This window comes from Scyliorhinus canicula, chromosome 1 (assembly GCF_902713615.1).
Source record: "Scyliorhinus canicula chromosome 1, sScyCan1.1, whole genome shotgun sequence".
NCBI classification, from domain to species: Eukaryota; Metazoa; Chordata; class Chondrichthyes; order Carcharhiniformes; family Scyliorhinidae; genus Scyliorhinus; species Scyliorhinus canicula.
The window spans coordinates 174,345,191-174,364,992 of record NC_052146.1 but is presented as its reverse complement, the minus strand read 5'-3'; the positions used below and the strand labels follow the sequence as shown (position 1 = coordinate 174,364,992).

General features: G+C 47.3%; 1 protein-coding gene across 1 annotated transcript in view; it reads left to right on the top strand.

Moving 5' to 3' along the window:
- The window catches only part of senp6a (SUMO specific peptidase 6a), a 204,740-nt gene that overhangs the window by 51,738 nt on the left and 133,200 nt on the right, over positions 1–19,802 (top strand).

Sequence of the window (19,802 nt, the reverse complement as noted above, 5' to 3'; positions counted from 1 at the left end):
TCTAGGCTGGAGCAGAGGAACCTGAGATTTATTCAAAGTGGATAAAATTATGGAAGTCTAGGTACAATAGAAAGGAAGGATCCATTTCCCTTGCAAGAGAAGCCAATCACTGTTATCGGGTACCTCACCCCCATCCCCCAGCTGACTAATCAGTTCGTCCATGTTCAACATCATTTCGAGGAAGCACTGAAGGTGGCAAGAATCAGAATGTACTCTGGGTGGGAGACTTCAATGTCCATCACTAATAGTAGCTCAGTAGCAATACTACTGACAGAGCTGGCCAAGTCCGAACGGACATAGCTGCTAGACTGTGTCTGTGGCAGTTGTGAGGGGAAAAAAAACTTGACCTCGCCCTCACCACTCTACTTGCCGCAGATGCATCTGTCCATAACAGTATAAGTAGGAGTGGTCACCGCACAGTCCGTATGGAGACAAAATCCTGTCTTCACATTGAGGAAGCCCTCCATCATGTTGTGTGGCACTACCATCCGTGTATATCATAGAATTTACAGTGCAGAAGGAGGCCATTCGGCCCATCGAGTCTGCACCGGCTCCTGGAAAGAGCACCCTACCCAAGGTTAACACCTCCACGCTATCCCCATAACCCCGTAACCCCACCCAACACTAAGGGCAATTTTGGACACTAAAGGGCAATTTATCATGTCCAATCCACCTAACTTGCACATCTTTGGACTGTGGGAGGAAACCGGAGCACCCGGAGGAAACCCACGCACACACTGGGAGGATGAGCAGACTCCGCACAGACAGTGGCCCAAGCCGGAATCGAACCTGGGACCCTGGAGCTGTGAAGCGATTGTGCTATCCACAATGCTATCGTGTTGCCCACTATAACTGGATAGCATTTCAAACCAATCTAGCAACTCATGACTGGGCTTCCATGAGGCACTACGGACCATCAGCAGGAGCAACAGAATAGTATACAACCACAATCTGTCATCTCATGGCCTAGCATATCCCCCACTCTACCATTCCCATCAAGCCAGGGGATCAACCCCGGTCCATTGAAGAGAGCAGGAGAGCATGCCAGGAGCATCACCAGGCTTAACTGAAAAATGAGGTGTCAATCTGGTGAAGCTGCAGCAGATGACTACTTGCATGTCAAACAGTGTTAGCAACATGTGATAGACTGAGCTAAGGGATCCCACAACCAACAGACCAGATTGAATCTCTGCAGTGCTGCCACATGCACAGTCATTGGTGGTGGATAGTTAAATACCACTGGAGGAGGAGGTTCCACAAATGCCCCCATCCTCAATAATGAGAGAGCCCAGCAATTCAATGCAAAAGATAAGGTTGAAGCATTTGTGACAATCTTCAGCTGGAAGTGCCAAGTGGATGATCCATTTTGGCCACCTCCTTCGGAGGTCCTCAGCATCACGACTGGCAGTCTTTAATCAATTTGATTCACTGAAAGCACTGGGTACTGCAAAGGCTATGGGCCCTAACAATATTCCAGCAGTAAAACATGTACTCCAGAACTTTAGCGCTCTTAGATAAACTGTTCCAATATAGCTACAACACTGGCATCTACCCAGCAATGTGGAAAATTGCCCAGGTATATCCTGTACACAAAAAGCAGGACAAGTACAACCTTGCTAATTACCACCCCACACTGTTGACTCTCAATCATCAGTAAGGTGATAGGAAGGGGTCATCAACAGTGCTGTCAACCAGCACTTGCTTAGCAACATCTTGCTCACTGGCACTCAGTTTGGGTTCCACCAGGGACACTCAGCACCTGACCTCATTAAAGCCTTAGATCAAACAGGGAAAAAAGAGCTGAATTCCAGAGATGAGGTGAGAGTAACTGCCCTTGACATCAAGGTATCATTTGAGAGAGTCTGACTTCAAGGAGCCTGAGAATCTGGGGAAAACTCTGCTGGTTGGAGTCACACCGAACCACAAAGTAAGATGCCCATGGTGGTTGGAGGTCCAAAATAGGGACGTTCCGTGATGTTGAAAAATGAAATGAAAATCGCTTATTGTCACGAGTAGGCTTCAAATGAAGTTACTGTGAAAAGTCCCTAGTCGCCACATTCCGGCGCCTGTTCGGGGAGGCTGTTACGGGAATCGAACCATGCTGCCAGCTTGCCTTGGTCTGCCTTCAAAGCCAGCGATTAGCCCAGTGAGCTAAACAGCTGATGTTTGCTGTGTACACAATATTCAACACTCTTCACGACTCCACAGATATTGACGCAGTCCAAGGCCGCAAGACCTGGACAATATCTAGGATTGGGCTGACAAGTGCCAGCCGATGATCATCTCCAATTGCTCCTTGTCGAGGTGGAGATGGTTCACAACTTCAAATTCCTAGGTGTGCACATCACCAAAAATCTGTCCTGGTCCACCCACGTCTACACGACCACCAAGAAAGCACAACTGCGCCTATACTTCCTCAGAAAACTGAGGAAATTCGACATGTCCACATTGACTCTTGCCAACTTTTCCAGGTGCACCATAGAGAGCATCCTATCTGGCTGCATCACAGCCTGGTATGGCAACTGCTCGGTCCAAGACCGGAAGAAACTAATGAGTCGTGAGCACAGCCCAGTCTATCACACGAACACTCCTCTCATCCATTGACTCCATCTACACCTCCCGCTGCCTTGGGAAAGCGGGCAGCATTTACTCACTCTTCCAACTTCTTCCATCGAGCAGGAGATCCAAAGTCTGAGAACACGCATAAACAGCTTCTTCTGCACTGTTACCAGACTCCTAAATGACCCTCTCATGGACTGATAGACTTATGGACTGATCTAATCTCTTCACACATCTTCTCTACTGAGTAGTACTACACTCCTGTAAGCTTCACCCGATGCCTGTGTCTAGATATTTAAGTTATGTATTTTATGTGTGCCCTATTATGTTTTTTCTTTTCATTTACGGAATGATCTGTCTGAGCTGCACGCCGAACAATACTTTTCACTGTACTTCCGTACACATGACAATAAACCAATCCAATCCTCATTCAATGGCGTTACTATCACTGAATCCCTCGCCTATCAATATCCCGCGGGTTCCCATGAACCAGAAACTGAACTGGACCAGCCATATAAATACCATGGCTACAAGAGCAGGTCAGAGCCTCGGAATCCTGCGGTGAGCAAGTTGCCTCCTGATTCCCCACAAGCTGTCCAGCATTTACAGGGCACAAATCAGATAGAATACCCTCTGCTGGTCTGGATTAGTGCAGCTCTAAACAGCATTCAAAAAGCTCAACACCATGCAGGACAAAGCAGGCTGCTTGATTGGCACCCTGCACACAAACATCACTCTCCACCACTGATGCACAGTGGTAGCAGTGTGTACAATTGGCAAGGTGCACTGCTGGAACTCAGCAAAGCTCCTCAGACACCACCCAAACCCATGGCCACTACTATCTAGAAGGACAAGGGCATCAGATGCATGGTAACGCCACCACTTGCAAGTTTCCCTCCAAGTCACACACCATCCTGACGTGGAATGATATTGGCGTTCCTTCATTGTCTGTGGGCCAAAATCTGGAACTCCCTCAATAACAGCACTGGGTGTACCTGCATCATGTAGATTCAGCGGTTCAAGAAGGTAGCTCACCACCACCTTCTCGAGGGTAATTAGAGATGGGCAATAAATGCTGGCCTAACCAGTGACAACCATATCCCATGAAGGAAGATCAAAAAAATCCTCGATGCTGTGATTGTGCATCTATGTGGCGCCTATCATGTCCTCTACAAATATTAGTTAATGAAACTTTTGATGTATATTTGCTGTTCTTAAGGAAACATCATAGCCAGTTTGGCTGATTGACTAGTTAAGAGTCAATAGGTCAGAAGATTGGGCAGAATGTAAAGAACAGCAAAGGATGGGGCGAAAAAATAAGTACGACGGAAAGCTAGCCAGAAATCTAAAACTGATAGTAAGAGTTCCTATAAATATTCAAAAAAGAAACTCGTTAACAAAGTGAGCATTGGGATGGTGGCCTTTCAGTGTCTGTTTTTTAAAGAGCTCGTCGCCATCAGCTGTTGGGGGGTTGCTGTTTTGTTTGAAGGGATGGTTTATTTTATTTTATTATGTATTCATTCAATAAAAATATTTTAAACGAAAGTGAGCATTGGTCCTGTAGAAAGTGAGTCTGGAGAATTCATAATGGAAAACAAGGAGGTGGCAGATATTTGAACAGGTATTTTGCATCAGTCTTCACTATTGAGGATTCAAGTAATATCCCAGAAGCAGCTATAAATCAGGAATTGGAAGGGAGAAAGGAACTGGGCAAGCACTTAAATTGCCACGGCATAGTTGGCTATGGACTGGTAAATGGGATTAGTATAGATTGGTATTTGATGGTTGGCACAGGCAAGGTGGGCTGAATGGTCTGTTTCTGTGCTGTATGACCCTCTGACTGTATAACTCAGGAAAAGTAGTAAATTGTTGGAGAAGCCGGCTGCCAAATACAAAGAAAAAAGAATAAAGAAATGTACAGCACAGGAACAGACCCATCGGCCCTCCAAGCCTGCGCTGACCATGCTGCCTGTCTAAACTAAACTCTTCTACACTTCCGGAGTCCGTATCCCTCTATTCCCATCCTATTCGTGTATTTGTCAAGATGCCCCTTAAATGTCACGATCATCCCTGCTTTCACCACCACCTCCGGCAGCAAGTTCCAGGCACCCACTACCATCTGTGTAAAAAAAACTTGCCTCGTACATCTCCTCTAAACCTTGCCCCTCGCACCTTAAACCTATGCCTCCTAGTAATTGACCCCTCTACCCTGGGAAAAAGTCTCTGACTATCACTCTGTCTATGCCCCTCATAATTTTGTAGACCTCTATCAGGTCGCCCCTCACCCTCCGTCGTTCCAGTAAGAACAAACCAAGTTTATTCAACCTCGACTCATAGCTAATGCCCTCCATACTAGACAACATCCTGGTAAATCTCTTCTGCACCCTCTCTAAAGCCTCCACATTCTTCTGGTTGTGTGGCGACCAGAATTGAACACTATACCCCAAGTGTGGCCTAACTAAGGTTCTATACAGCTGCAACATGACTTGCCAATTTTTGCCCGGCCAATGAAGGAAAGCATGATGTATGCCTTCTTGACTCCCTTCTCCACCTGTGTTGCCCCTTTCAGTGACTTGTGGACCTGTACACCTAGATCTCTCTGACTGTCAATACTCTTGAAGGTTCTACCGTACAATGTATATTCCCTACCTGTATTAGACCTTCCAAAATGTATTACCTCACATTTGTCCGGATTACACTCCATCTGCCATCTCTCCACCCAATTCTCCAAACTATCTAAATCCTGCTGTATCCTCTGACAGTCCTCATCACTATCCGCAATTCCACCAACCTTTGTCGTCTGCAAACTTACTAATCATACCAGTTACATTTTCCTCCAAATCATTTATACTACGAACAACAAAGGTCCCAGCACTGATCCCTGTGGAACACCACTAGTCACAGCCCTCCAATTATAAAAGCACCCTTCCATTGCTACTCTCTGCCTTTTATGACCTAGCCAGTTCTGCATCCATCTTGCCAGCTCACCTCTGATCCCATATGACTTCACCTTTTGTACCAGTCTGCCATGAGGGACCTTGTCAAAGGCCTTACTGAAGTCCATACAGACAACATCCACTGCCCTGCCTGCATCAACCATCTTTGTCACCTCCTCGAAAAACTCTATACCTGGGTCCTGATGGACTTCATCCTAGGGCCGTCAAAGAATTGGCTAATGTGATTAATGTAGGAAATTGTTATATATTGTACTTTATATTTGTGGCAGTAATGTTATTAAAAACCCTGATTTAAAATACATACTTGCAGTGAAGCTGTGATTTAAGATGTCGTAAAAGCAAGGTAATCATTGCTCTTAACCATTTACCTATTTCCATATAGATGTCTGATGGATTTTTTTTATAGAAAGGAGGTTCCCTGGGGCATAGATAATTTATAGGAGTGGTGTTGTCCTTGATAAGCAGGTTATGGGACAACTTAGTGGGATGTGGATGATGTAAGTAATGGGAGTATAGTCTAGTTTTGCAGTCTGCCAGAAGATTTTACGTTGAGCAGCGGGTGGCCATGGGATTCTAGTCTGACAAGACGCAAGGATTTTCAGGTTGTTTCTGAAAGGTTCTCTCTCCAAAGGCTCTGCACAGAGAACAGCAAGTAAATCCTGATTGAAAACTGTAATTATGAACTGTATTGGGATGCTTTGTTGGAATATATAATAGAATGGCAGGTGTAGATAGTGTGTTGAAGCTTTTATTTAAGAATTGTTTAACTGTTAATTTTAATTCTTTTTTTTGATATTAATGTGGTTAATTCTGTGTTTAAATTGAAGTTTGTTTTAACACACAAGATACCTATTGGTCAGAGTCATCACTCCTGGGGTGAAGTATCCTTTCCTCTCAGTTTTAGGTTTCTAGTCTGGTATCCTAACTTTAAAAGAACAAAGAAAAGTACAGCACAGGAACAGGCCCTTCGGCCCTCCAAGCCTGTGCCGACCGTGCTGCCCATCTAAACTAAAATGTTCTACACTTCCTGGGTCCGTAGCCCTCTATTCCCATCCTAAATCCCATTTTAAATTAGGGTCTGATCCAGTATCCTAACACTGGAGAGATAATTGATGCATTGCCTTATTTTTCCAAATCTCCCTAGATTGGGGGAAGGTCACATTAGATTAGAAAAAAGCAAATGGAACTGTTATTCAAAATGGGAGGGAGACAAAATGAGGAAATACAGGTCAGTTAGCTTAACATCTATCATGGGGAAAATGTTACAAATGGAAAAAATGAAATGAAAATCGCTTATTGTCACATGTAGGCTTCAAAGGAAGTTGCTGTGAAAAGCCCCTAGTCGCCACATTCCGGCGCCTGTTCGGGGAGACTGGTACGACAAGCTATTATTTTTATTTATTTATTTATTTTTTAAAATTTAGATTACCCAATTATTTTTTCCAATTAAGGGGCAATTTAGTGTGGCCAATCTACCTATCCTGCACATCTTTGGGTTGTGGGGGCGAAACCCACGCAGACACGGGGAGAATGTGCAAACTCCACACGGACAGTGACCCAGAGCCGGGATCGAACCTGGGACCTCAGCGCCGTGAGGCAGCAGTGCTAACCAATAGGCCACCGTGCTGCCCTGACAAGCTATTATTAAAGACATTTGATAGATAAGTCAAGGTAATTAGGCAGAGTCAACATGGTTTTGTGAAACTTACTGGAGTTGTTTGAAAAAGAAATATGTGCTGTGGATAATGGGGAAACTGGAGAATATTCTGTATGTAGATTTCAGGTGTTCTCTCCCCAGATGGGGTCATGATCACGTTCAGCAGACGCCTGATGTTGGATGTTATCTATCTGCCCGTGACAAAGCCCGTATGGTGTTCTGCTACCACCTCTGGTCAGCAGTCCTCCTGTCTCTTGGCCACTATTTTCACATCCATGTTTAGCAGCGAAATGGTTCTGTAGGACCTGCATTCTGTTGGGTCTTTGTCTTTCTTGGGTATTGGCAGGATTGAAGCTTGTGCGAGTGCAGACGGCAGGCAGCCCCTCACCAGCGGGTCTGCGAACATCTCCCGTTGATACGGGGCCAGTGCTGCCGCAAATTTTGTACAGAGGTCCGCCGGTCCCGGAGCCTTCCCTACCTGCCTGGCATCTATGCTCCCCGTACTTCTCCCAGTCTAATGGATTGGATTGGATTGGTTTATTGTCACGTGTACCGAGGTACAGTGAAAAGTATTTTTCTGCAAGCAGCTCAACAGATCATTTCAACAGAAAAGGGAATTGAACAAAATTCAAGAAAATACATGAGAATACAAAATAGGGCAACACAAAATATACAATGTAACTACATAAGCATTGGCATCGGTTGAAGCATACAGGGTGTAGTGTTAATGAGGTCAGTCAAAAAGAGGGTCATTTAGGAGTCTGGTGACAGTGGGGAAGAAGCTGTTTTTGAGTCTGTTTGTGCGTGTTCTCAGACTTCTGAATCTCCTGCCCGATGGTAGAAGTTGGAAAAGTGAGTAAGCCGGGTGGGAGGGATCCTTGATTATGCTGCCCGCTTTCCCCCGGCAGCGGGAGGTGTAGGTGGAATCCATGGATGGGAGGCAGGTTCGTGTGATGGACTGGGCAGTATTCACGACTCAGTGTGTCATCCTCGAGTCTCCTTTTATGGCTTGGAGGTGTACAATCCCCGGTAGAAGGTTTTGAATGCCTTGTTGACCTTTTTCTACTCGGCTACTAGTTTACCTCTGTTGTCTCTAATCTGAGCTATTTCCCTCGTGGCTGCCTGCTTTCCCAGCTGGTGAGCCAGCAGGGTGTTGGCTTTGTCTCTGTGCTTGTACAGGGTCCCCCATGCCTGGTGTAGCTGGTGCACTGCTTTCCTCGTGGAGAGCAGGTCAAAGTCCATTTTAGATTTTTCCTCTTCACCAGGAGCTCTACGGTCGTGGCCTCGGAGTATTGACAGTCTACTTCCAGTATGGAGTCGACCAGCTGCTGCCGAGTCACCCTCTCTTCCCTATCTCTTTGTGCTTTGTAAGCAATAATTTCACCCATGATCACAGCTTCCAGTGCCTTCCGGCATGAGGAGGGTGAGACCTTCCCATTCTGTTATCAGTAATGTACTCACTCATGGTCTGCAATATTTTCTTGCAGAAAGCCTTGTTGATCGGTTTTCCTCATCCTCAATCTTTCCTTTCAGAGTTCCCCTGCGTCACCACCAACTTTGATATTTCCTTTTCCAGGGCGGCAAATCAGCCACCCAGGCCTGTTGATGCCTTCTCCAGCTCCTTTGTGATGCTTTCCTGGGCTTCCAGTCACCTGTCCACCTTGTCTCAGGTTACATGTGTGATCACTAGTGCATCTGCGACCGCTGCCCTGACTGCAGCCTGGATATCGGTTTTTGTTTCCTTCCTGGGTTCTCTCAGTTCCCTTGAGAGAAACGTCCTCCAACCACCCCCTGGTGAGGAGGAGGAAGGTGGGGGACTCATTGTGCAGCGGGTTGATCCTTCTTGCTCTGGCGAGGTCCGAGTTTTGACGTCCTGTGTGTCTGCCGGCTTAGCCATTTGCTCCTCCTGACTTTTTCCGTTTCTTGTTTCTACACTGCCTCTGGAGTGGCTATTTTTCGGCATCTCCTTTCGGGCTGATGTTGGTTGAAGTGCGGGGATATATTTTCCTTTGTATTAGTGGGCTATTTTGGATGAAATTGCCTATTTTCGACTCGGTAGGAGGAGAGGCACCCTGATGTGCAACTTCTCAGCCCATCCACATCCCCGTCACCGGAACCAGCTTCTGCAGCATCTGTGCGACATACGCCGAGGATTGCAAGCCCTCCAACCCCTCCGGCAGACCCACTATTCGTCTGTTTTGCCGATGCTCTCAATTCTCCAATTCGTCCACCTTAGCATGTGCTTTTGAAGTTGTCAGCCATCAAGGAAAGCTCTGCTTCTACTGAGGTCAGCTGGTCCTCATGGTTGGCGACGGACTCCTCCATTTTTTTTAGAGTAACGCACCCTGAGCCACTTACTCTGCCCAACTCTCTCCACTGCCGCCTTAAGTTGGAGTAGGCAGGAAGAAACTTTTCCCCTTGGTGGAGGGATAGATTTAAGGCCTGGGGGAAGGAGAGGGGATGTGAGGAAAACTTTTTCATCCAAAGAATGGTGGAGGCAGAGACCTTCGTAACATTTGACATTAAGTAGCATTTGGCATCTAAAAAGTATTTAGATGTGCACTTGCGATGTCAAACATACAAGGCTATGGGCCAAATGTGGGAAAATGGGATTAGAGTAGTTAGGTGGTTATTTTTGACTTGTGCAGACCTGTTGGGCCGTAGGGCCTTTTCTGTGCTGTAGACCAATCTGACTCTCTCCAAGTGCAGTCTTCCATCTTATAAGGTGATGGCTTGCAATGATCCATACGGTGTAAGTCTGGACTCATCAAGGCTTTATATAATTGCAGGTGGATTTCTTTCCTCTTGTACACAATGCTTTTGCAATAAAGGCACACATACAATTTATTTTCCTTAATGCTTACGGCACCTGTACGTCAACATGATTGACAACATTTTGAAACAGCATAGCAATTTGGTCTAAAGTGGTAACAGCTCAATCACTGTGGGGCACAGATTTAATAATCAGCACCTCGGATGGCCAGAAAAGATTTAGAAGGATTTCCATTCCTGAATTTAAATGGGAACTTAAGCAATAGAGTATAAGCCCACTCACAGTAGTTTAATTTCCCACATTAAATGCATTAAAAAGCCTCCATTTCAATGATGTGTGCACCTCACTTAGACTGGAATTTCAGTGCAGTAATGTTAGTGCTGTCTTTCGGATGAAAGCACTGATGTAAAGTCCCACCAGTCTGTTCAGGTGACATAAAGGATCCCATGGACTTCCGATGGTGTCCATGCATTCAGCGGCCGTGCACCTGGTGGCTCCCTCGTGGGCGAACCTTTTTTTGCCATAAATCCCGGTCAGACCATTGAATGCAATCCTGAGGTCCCGATTCTCGCAGGTGACATGTTGGCAACTTTTTGTGCCGTGTCCGGGAATGCACAGGGCAAAGAGCAACGGAGGAAACAAAAAGCGGCTGCAACCAGACCACGGGGCATTGAAAAGCACGGTTGAAGGCACGATGGTGGCAGGTCCGTAGTCAGCACTTCCGGCTCAATGTTCTACTGCTCAGTTGGTAGACGCTTTAAACTGCTCAGTTCTGGAAACAGGTTGGAAACCTTTGAAAGTCTGGTAAGGGCCCTTGTGATACGACTGTGGTGGGCCGTATCTCAAGCAACGATGAATCAGACTACAGAAGGAAGATAAGTTGCATGGTATACCGAAAACAACCTCTCTCTAAATGCCGGAACGACCAAGGAACTAATCATCGACTTCAGGAAGCGTAGCATGACACGCACTCCTGTCTGCTTCAATGGCTCCGAAGTGGAGATGGTTGATAGCTTTAAGTTCCTGGGGGTCACCATCACCAACTGTCTGTCTTGGTCCACTCACGTTGATGCAATAGTCAAGAAAGCCCAACGACGTCTCTACTTCCTACGGATGCTGAAGAAATTCTGCATGTCTGCATTGACTCTCTCAAACTTCTACAGATGTGCCATAGAGAGCATCCTATCCGGCTGCATCACAGCTTGGTGTGGCAACTGCTCGGTCCAAGATTGCAACAAACCAGAGTGTGGTGAACTCAGCCCAACACATCACACAAGCTTGCCACCCCCACATTGATTCTATCTACACCTCCTGCTGCCTCAGGAAGGCAGACAGCATTATCAAAGACCCCTCCCACCCAGGCATTGCCGTCTTCCAGACCCTTGCATCAGGCAGAAGTCTGAAGACCTGCACATTCTCCAAGAGAGGGTCTAACCACTGCCCCTTGACATTCAATGACATTACCATCACTGAATCCCCCGCAATCCACATCATGGGGGTTACCATTGATGAGAAACTGAACTGGACTAGTCATATTAACACTCTGGCAACCCGAGCAGGTCAACAGCCAGGAATCCAACAGTGAGTAACTCGGCTCCTGACCCCCCCCCTCCAAAAGTCCACCATCTGCAAGGCACAAGTCAGGAGTGCAATGGAATACTCCACTTGCCTGGATGAATGAAATGAAAATCGCTTATTGTCACAAGTAGGCTTCAAATGAAGTTACTGTGAAAAGCCCCGAGTCACCACATTACGGCGCCTGTTCGGGAGGCTGGTATGGGAATTGAACTGTGCTGCTGGCCTACCTTGGTCTGCTTTCAAAGCCAGATATTTAGCCCTGTGCTAAACCAGTCCACTAGTTTGAAGCTCCAAAAACACTCCAGAAGCTCAACACCATCCAAGACAAAGCAACCTGTTTGCTTGCTCCCCCTTCCACAACATTCAAACCTCCACCACTGAGGAACAGTGGCAGCCATGTCTACCATCTACAAGCAGTGGAAAGGCCGGCACCTGTTTTCTCAGGAAGTCTCGCACCTGCAAATACCTAAACCTGTTCCCTGCTGGCAATTCAAATTTAGCCTCCAGGGCTTTCAAGCTGGGATAGCTCCCATCTATAAATAGATCCCCCGTCCTTCTAATTCCTGCCCTTTGCCAACTCTGGAACCCACCATCTAGTCTACCCGGTACAAACCGATGATTATTATAAATCATGGTCCAAATTTATGCTCCCTCCACTCTCTCTTGTATCTCCTCCATTGCCCCCAGATTCTCAGAGCACCACCACCTCCGGACTTGTGGAGTATCGGGCCACCGAGAACGGAAGAGGTGCCATTATCAGTGCTCCCAAACTGGTGCCTCCATCCGCTCCCATGCCGACCCCTCCCCCACTACCCACTTCCTAATCATGGCTGTATTAGCCGCCCAGTAGTAGTTGCAGAAGTTCGGCAGCGCCAGCCCACCCTCTCCCTGCCTGCGCTCCAGCAACACTTTCTTCACTTGTGGGGTTTTACCCGCCCACACAAAGCCCGAAATAATCTTATTCACCCGCTTGATAAAAGGCCCTCGGGGTGAAGATGGGGGGGCACTGAAAGACAAACAATCTGGGGAGGACAGGCAATTTCATGGTCTGTACCCTCACCGCCAGTGACAGCGGGAGCATTTCCATCTCTTAATGTCCCCTTCCATTTGTTCTACCAACCGGGATAGGTTGCTTGTGCAGTGCCTCCCATTCCCGGGCCACCTGGATTCCCAGATATCAAAAGCTCTTCCCTACCATTCTAAGTGGCAGCTCTCCCAGTCTCTTCTCTTGTCCTCTTGCCTGGCTCACTCACATCTCACTTTTCCCCATGTTCAATTTATACCCCGAAAAATTGCCAAATTCCCCCAAGATTCGCATTACTTCCCCCATCCCCTCCAACGGGTCTGAAATAAACAAGAGCAGATCATCTACGTAAAGCGAGACCCAGTGCTCCACCCCACCCCGAACCAGCCCTTTCCAGTTCCGAGAGGCTCTTAATGCCATGGCCAATGGCTCTATGGCCAGAGAAAACAGTAACGAGGAGAGGGGGCACCCTTGCCTCGTCCCTTGGTGTAGTTTAAAGTACCCCGATGTCAGCCTGTTCGTACGCACACTCGCTACTGGTGTCTGATAGAGCAACTGCACCCAGTCAACAAAGCCCTCACCAAACCCAAACCTTCCCAGCGCCTCCCACAAGTAATTCCACACCCACCCGATCAAAAGCCTTCTCCGCATCCATCGCCACCACCACCTCTCCTTCTGAGGGCATCATAATAACATTTAAAAGCCTTCGAACGTTGGCCTCGAGTTGCCTGCCCTTTACAAATCCCGTCTGGTCTTGCCCTATCACTCCCGGGACACAGTCCTCTATCCTTTAGGCCAGTATCTTAGCCAGCAGTTTGGTGTCCGCATTCAGTCTGTATGACCCGCGTTGCTCTAGATTCTTCTCCTGTTTCAGGATCAATGAAATTGAGGCCTGCGGCATTGTTGGGGGGAGGACACCCTTCTCTCTTGCTTCATTAAATGTCCTCACAAGCAGTGGGCTCAATATCTCTGAAAACCTCTTATAGAATTCCACCGGGTAGCCGTCAGGTCCCGGGGCCTTGCCCGATTGCATGCCCTCTAGCCCCTTGATGATTTCCTCAATCTCAATTGGGGCTCCCAGCCCTTCCACCAGATCCTGATCTACCCTCTGGAACCTCAACTGATCCAAAAACTGCCTCACCCCCTCCATCCCAGTAAATATAATTTACTATAGAAGTCCTTGAACACCTTGTTCACCCCTGCTGGGTCCAGGACAGTATTGTCGCCTCTAATCTTTACTTTACCTACCTCCCTGGCCGCCTCCCTTTTCCTAAGCTTGTGCGGCAACATTCTGCTTGCCTTTTCCCCGTACTCCTAAACCTTGCCTTCCTCAACTGTTCCATCGCTTTCCCTCAGCCCAAACTCCGCCTGTAACCTCCGCCGCTCCCTCAGTACGGAGCCCCCGAGTATCTCCTCCTCTAATCTATCCCTGTCAGCTGTTCCGCCTTTTCTCTGTGGGCCCGTATCGAGATTAATTCCCCTCTGACCTCTGCCTTCCTGAACTGTCGCTGCGGAGACCTCCCCCGTATCATTTGTTTCCAGGTAGTTCTGGATGGACTTGTTAACCCGCCCACAGATCCCTTCGTCCGCTAGCAACCCACATCCTGGATTTTGATCGGTCCAATTCCAGGACCAATGACAGTGTTAAAGTCTCCTCCCATGATCAGGTTGTGTATCTCTAAGTCTGGGATCTTGCCTAAAACCCGCCTCATATATCCCACATCATCCCAATTCGGAGCATATATGTACACGATTACCACCTGCACCCCCTCCAGCTTCCCACTCACCATTATGTACCTACCCCCCTTGTCTGACATGCTTCTCCCTGCCTCGAATGCCACTCGTTTGCTGATCAAGATCGCTACCCCCCAGTCTTTGGGTCCAGCCCTTAGTGGAATTCTTGGCTGACCTACCCTTTTCTCAATCTCGCCTGATCTGTAACCTTTAGGTGTGTCTCTTGTAGCATTACCAAGTCTGCCTTCAGCCCCCTGTTGGTCGTTCTGGGTGAGTGTGCTTAACACTCAATTTGGCTCTGTTTCTTTACTTAGCTCTGGAGTCGCCAGGTATCGTTAAGATACCGCCACAAGTTCAAGGTGAAGTTCAAAGCAATAAAACCATACACCAATTAGTAAGTTCAAACAACAGTTTATTATAATACAATTATAATAACTACCCATGCACACGCTAAAAGGATTAAGCTATTCCTACCTCTAAATAAACTAATACTTATCTCGAAGGAACTGCCGGGTCAGGGAACAAGGCCTCTTGCTCTGCTCTGGTCTGCAGACTTCAGGTTGGTATAAGTTAAAAGGGGTCAGGAGTGTCTATCTCTGGTAGCGATCGTTGTGAGACACTTACTTGCTGGCGGCTGCTGTCCGAACCCTCTCCTCTCTCTCCTTCAGGATCTTCTTGGCAAAAGCTGGTCGAGGTGCTGGTCCACGGAGAAGTGCTGGTCAAGGAGAGAGGAGGGCTGGACGAGAAGACTGAACCATGTGTGGGACCTGTCTTTTATAGGTCCCAGGGATCTGCGCCCCTTTGGGCGGACTCCCTTACCTGCTCAGAATCGATTGGGTCTCTTCCCAATCGATATGTTTGAATCCCCCCCAATACTGAGGCTGTTCCTTAGCTACTGGGCGGGCTCTCAGGCTCTTTGTTTTCGAACCCTGTTGGTGCCTGAGTGTCTGGTATCCTTTACAATGTTGCAGTTGCTTCCCCATTTGTGTCCATTGTATCTGGAATCGTTCCATTAACATGCTAATTATCCCGGTGATTGCTCCATTAGTATGCGGAACGTTCCTTTCGGTGCTGTCTGCTTTCTTAGCAGACAGAATCCACACCTGTTAGGTGCAGCCTGCTGGGGCTGCAAACATTGTCCATTTTATCCTCTATGCTTTGCGTTCCTCCATTTTGTATTTAGGGAAATGGCCAACTTCGGTGGCTACACCCCCCAAATGCGCAAACACGCGAGCCCTCTTGACCGGCCCATTCAGCCCTCTGACGATCCATTAAATCAGCCTGGTTGGGGGGCTTCACCCCCTGCTTAAAGAGGGCCGTTTTTGCCCGATTATACCCAGCTCACCTCTTGGCCAGATCCGCGCCCAGGTCCTGATAAATGCTCAGCTCACAATTCTCCTCTAGGGCTCTGTGCGCTCTTTCCAATTCCAGGGGCCGAGGGAACGCCCCAGCACCCATCAACGTCTCCAGCATGTCCGTTACATAAGTCCTCGCATCCGACCCCTCACTGCCTTCTGGGAGGCCAACAATTCTAAGATTCTGCTTCCTGCCCTCACTGCCTTCTGGGAGGCTGACAATTCTAAGGTCCTGAGTCCTGGACCTGTTCTCCAGCTTCTCCTGCATTCTTTTCTGGCGATCATTCATAATCTCCACCTTGGTCTCCACCACGGTTATGTACTCCTCGTGCTCGGACACCTTTATCTCCACCTCCTGGACCGCTCTCCCGTGGGTCTCTTGATTCGGCACAACTTAGATCATAGAATTTACAGTGCAGAAGGGGCCATTCGGCCCATCAAGTCTGCACCGGCTCATGGAACGAGCACCCTAACCAAGGTCCACACCCCCACCCTATCCCCATAACCCAGTAACCCCACCTAACCCTGAGGGCAATTTTGGACACTAAGGGCAATTTTAGCATAGCCAATCCACCTAACCTACACATCTTTGGACTGTGGGAGGAAACCGGAGCACCCGGAGGAAACCCACGCACACACGGGGAGAATGTGCAGACTCCGCACAGACAGTGACCCAAGCCGGGAATCGAACCTGGGACCCTGGAGCTGTGAAGAAATTGTGCTAACCACAATGCTACCGTGCTGCTCTTTATCAATCGAAGCCTTAATCGGGTATAGCGTGTCCTTCAGCCTGGCGAAGCATTCTTCGAAAAACCATACCAACTGCTCCGTTGACCACGTTGCCGTCTCCCCGCGGCCCTGACTCCGCCATGCTTTCCCGTGTTACCAGCTCTGCTCGCGTCTTCCTTATAGGACTTCTCACATGGCCACTTCTGGTCCAATTCTCTATATACCGGAGGGGGATTTCTCCTTACTGTCTCACTCTTCACCGATCTATCCCATAAAATCCAGACAAAACTGGGGGAAAAAGGTCCAAAAGTCCGTCGCAGGTGGGAGCTATCAAATGTGTGACCTACTCCTCCATGGCCACCACCGGAAGTCAGCAATTATTATTGTTAATAATCTTTTTATCACAAGTAGGCCCACATTGCAATGAAGTAAAAGCCCCTAGTTGCCACATTCTGGCGCCTGTTTGATACACAGGGAGAATTCAGAATGTCCAATTCACCTTACAAGCACGTCTTTCCGGACTAGTAGGAGGAAACCGGAGCACCCGGAGGAAACCCACGTAGACACTGGGAGAATATGCAGACTCCGCACAGATAGTAACCCAGCCTGGAATCAAATCTGGTTCCCTGGCACTGTGAAGCCATAGTGCTAACCACTGTGCTACTGCGAATATATCGCCGTTCCTTCACTGTGGCCGAGTCAAAATAGTGGAACTCACGCCCTAACAGCACTGTTGGTGTACGTACACTTCAGGGACTGCAGCGGTTCAAGAAGGCAGCTCACCACCACCTTCTGAAGGGCAACTGGAGATGGGCAACAAATGCTGGCCAGCCAGTGACACCCTCATCCCATAAATAATTTTTTTTTAAAGTTGTCCATTTTGGACTGAAATGAAGCAAAATTTCTTTTTAAAATTAAATTTAGAGTACCCAATTAAGGGGCAGTTTAGCGTGGCCAATTCACCTACCCTGCACACCTTTTTGGGCTGTGGCGGTGCGACCCATAGAGACACTGGAAGAATGTGCAAACTCCACATGGACAGTGACCCACCCAGGAAGGCAAATCTTCTAAGTGCTTCAAATCTTTGGAATTCTGTACCCCAGAGGATATGGTTGCTCAGTTGCTGAGTTTATTCAAGATGACAATAGACGTTGGATGCTGAGAGAATCAATAATGTGAAGAATTATAAGCATGACTCCTTTTTAAATGCTATTTTGCCGAATTAGATGGGGCTGGTTTAGCACACTGGGCTAAATCGCTGGCTTGTAAAGCAGACCAAGGCAGGCCAGCAGCACGGTTCAATTCCCGTACTAGCCTCCCCGAACAGGCGCCGGAATGTGGCGACTAGGGACTTTTCACAGTAACTTCATTGAAGCCTACTCGTGACAATAAGCAATTTTCATTTCATTTCATAATGCAACACCACAATGGCGCACATGTATAAAAGATATTTCTCCCAAGATTTGGATCAGTTCTTTTGCATTGCCAGTATGAACAATTTGACACAGTATGGCATTCTACAGTTAACCTTTTTTTCAAGAAAGCATTCTTTGTATTTTACTTAGTAACCTGTAAATATTGATGAGCATTTTTAGCATTGGACATGTTCAGGCACATCTCAACCAGTAACCCGAGTTATGTTCAGCACATCTTGGCTTCTCCCTAAAGGAGAGATTCTGGTTAAGTGTAAAACAGTGTTTAGAATAAACCATGTTTTACATGTTGCAAACTGGTCTGGATTTTCTGAAGTCAACACCTGGCAAACTCTTAAATAATCTTTCAGGTGCAGCACAGCATCAAACATTGACTTCCCTACGAGGCAAGACTTCCGCTATTTTAAGGCAAATGATATAAGCTAAATAATGAAAAATGAAAATCGCTTATTGTCACGAGTAGGCTTCAACGAAGTTACTGTGAAAAGCCCCTAGTCGCCACATTCCGGCGCCTGTCCGGGGAGGCTGGTACGGGAATCGAACCGTGCTGCTGGCCTGCTTGGTCTGCTTTAAAAGCCAGTGATTTAGCTCAGTGAGCTAAACCAGCCCTTAAATGCTGTGTTGCCTAGCTGTCTCATTCTGAGACATCATAGGATGACTTTGAAATATGGAAAATTTTAATCTTGTGTAGTGGGGATAATCATTTGAGATTGGTGGTTGAGGCACATTATTTCAGCACGGGGGGGTTTGCTTTCCAATTAATTATGCCATCTGTGTCTGACCTGGAAACATCTGATAGTGAAATAGGAAGCATTGTATTCCCAAAAACAAAGTTCAAATAAGTAGTCTTCGGATATCTTGTGATTTCTCAAATCTAGCTGAGGCCCTGATTCATGTACCTGGTACTACTTTGCCCTTTTCTTATGTTATGACCTAAAGGATTCAATTTAACCAATGTACAACTGCGATATTTTAATATGTTTCATTTGCACCCAAGGTGCAAACCTGCTGCAGATACTCTGCTACATCCAACTTGACTTCCCTTCTGTAAACAGGACAGGTGTTCTCACTGATCAAAATTCATCGTTATTGCAAATATCAAGTCACATGATAATATGACCCAGGAGCTTGTAAAAGTGAAACTCTTTTGTCATATCACTAGCACAAAGTTTTCCTGTGGATTGATGTGTGCTCGCCAACCATTCAAAAGAAAGACTACTCGCACTCTTTTTTAAAAATGTTTTATTTTATTACAAACCTATTATAGCGAATAAACACCCCGGGAAATATACTTCCCAACAATCAACTATACAGTCTGTACAGATTTTTCCCCTTTTTCACCCCCCCCTCCCCCCTGTGATGAACAGCCCATAAACATCCCCCACCTTTCCTCAAACCCCCGTGAAGAGCCCTTTAATTTGTATTTTATTTTCTGTAATCACAGGAAATCGTACAGGTCACCCAACCAAGCTATTAACCCCGGTGGCGATGCTGACCGCCGCTCCAGCAAAATTCGCCTAGACATCGGCCTTCCACCTCTCCATGAGCTCCAGCTTCTCTGAAACCCCAAATATCGCCACCAAAGGGTCCGTGTCCGTCTCCACTTCCTCCTCCACTATCCTGGCTAAGACCGCGAACACTTCCGCCCAGAATCTTCCCAAACTACTCGCACTCTCACCCCTCCACGTTCTCGTCCCTCCCATTCTCACCCTCTCACCCCCTCACATTTGTGCCCTCGAGCTGACTTTGTTGTGTGTACGCTGTAGAGTTGTAATGTACAGTGTTCATTGAAAGATCTTCTGCAAATCCAAAACTGGCTTCCAGCAGCAATATTCACTCTGGTGACAACTCATCCCGACCCTGGCAGGGTGAATTTTCCAGTCTCCTTACATCTCCATGGGTCCCATTGCTTCGAGGAGAGAATGAGCTCCCATCAGTATCCTGCTTGGCGACCAACAGAAAATAGCCTTTTCCCCTGCTGGTTTCAGCAGCTGTATTTTTTC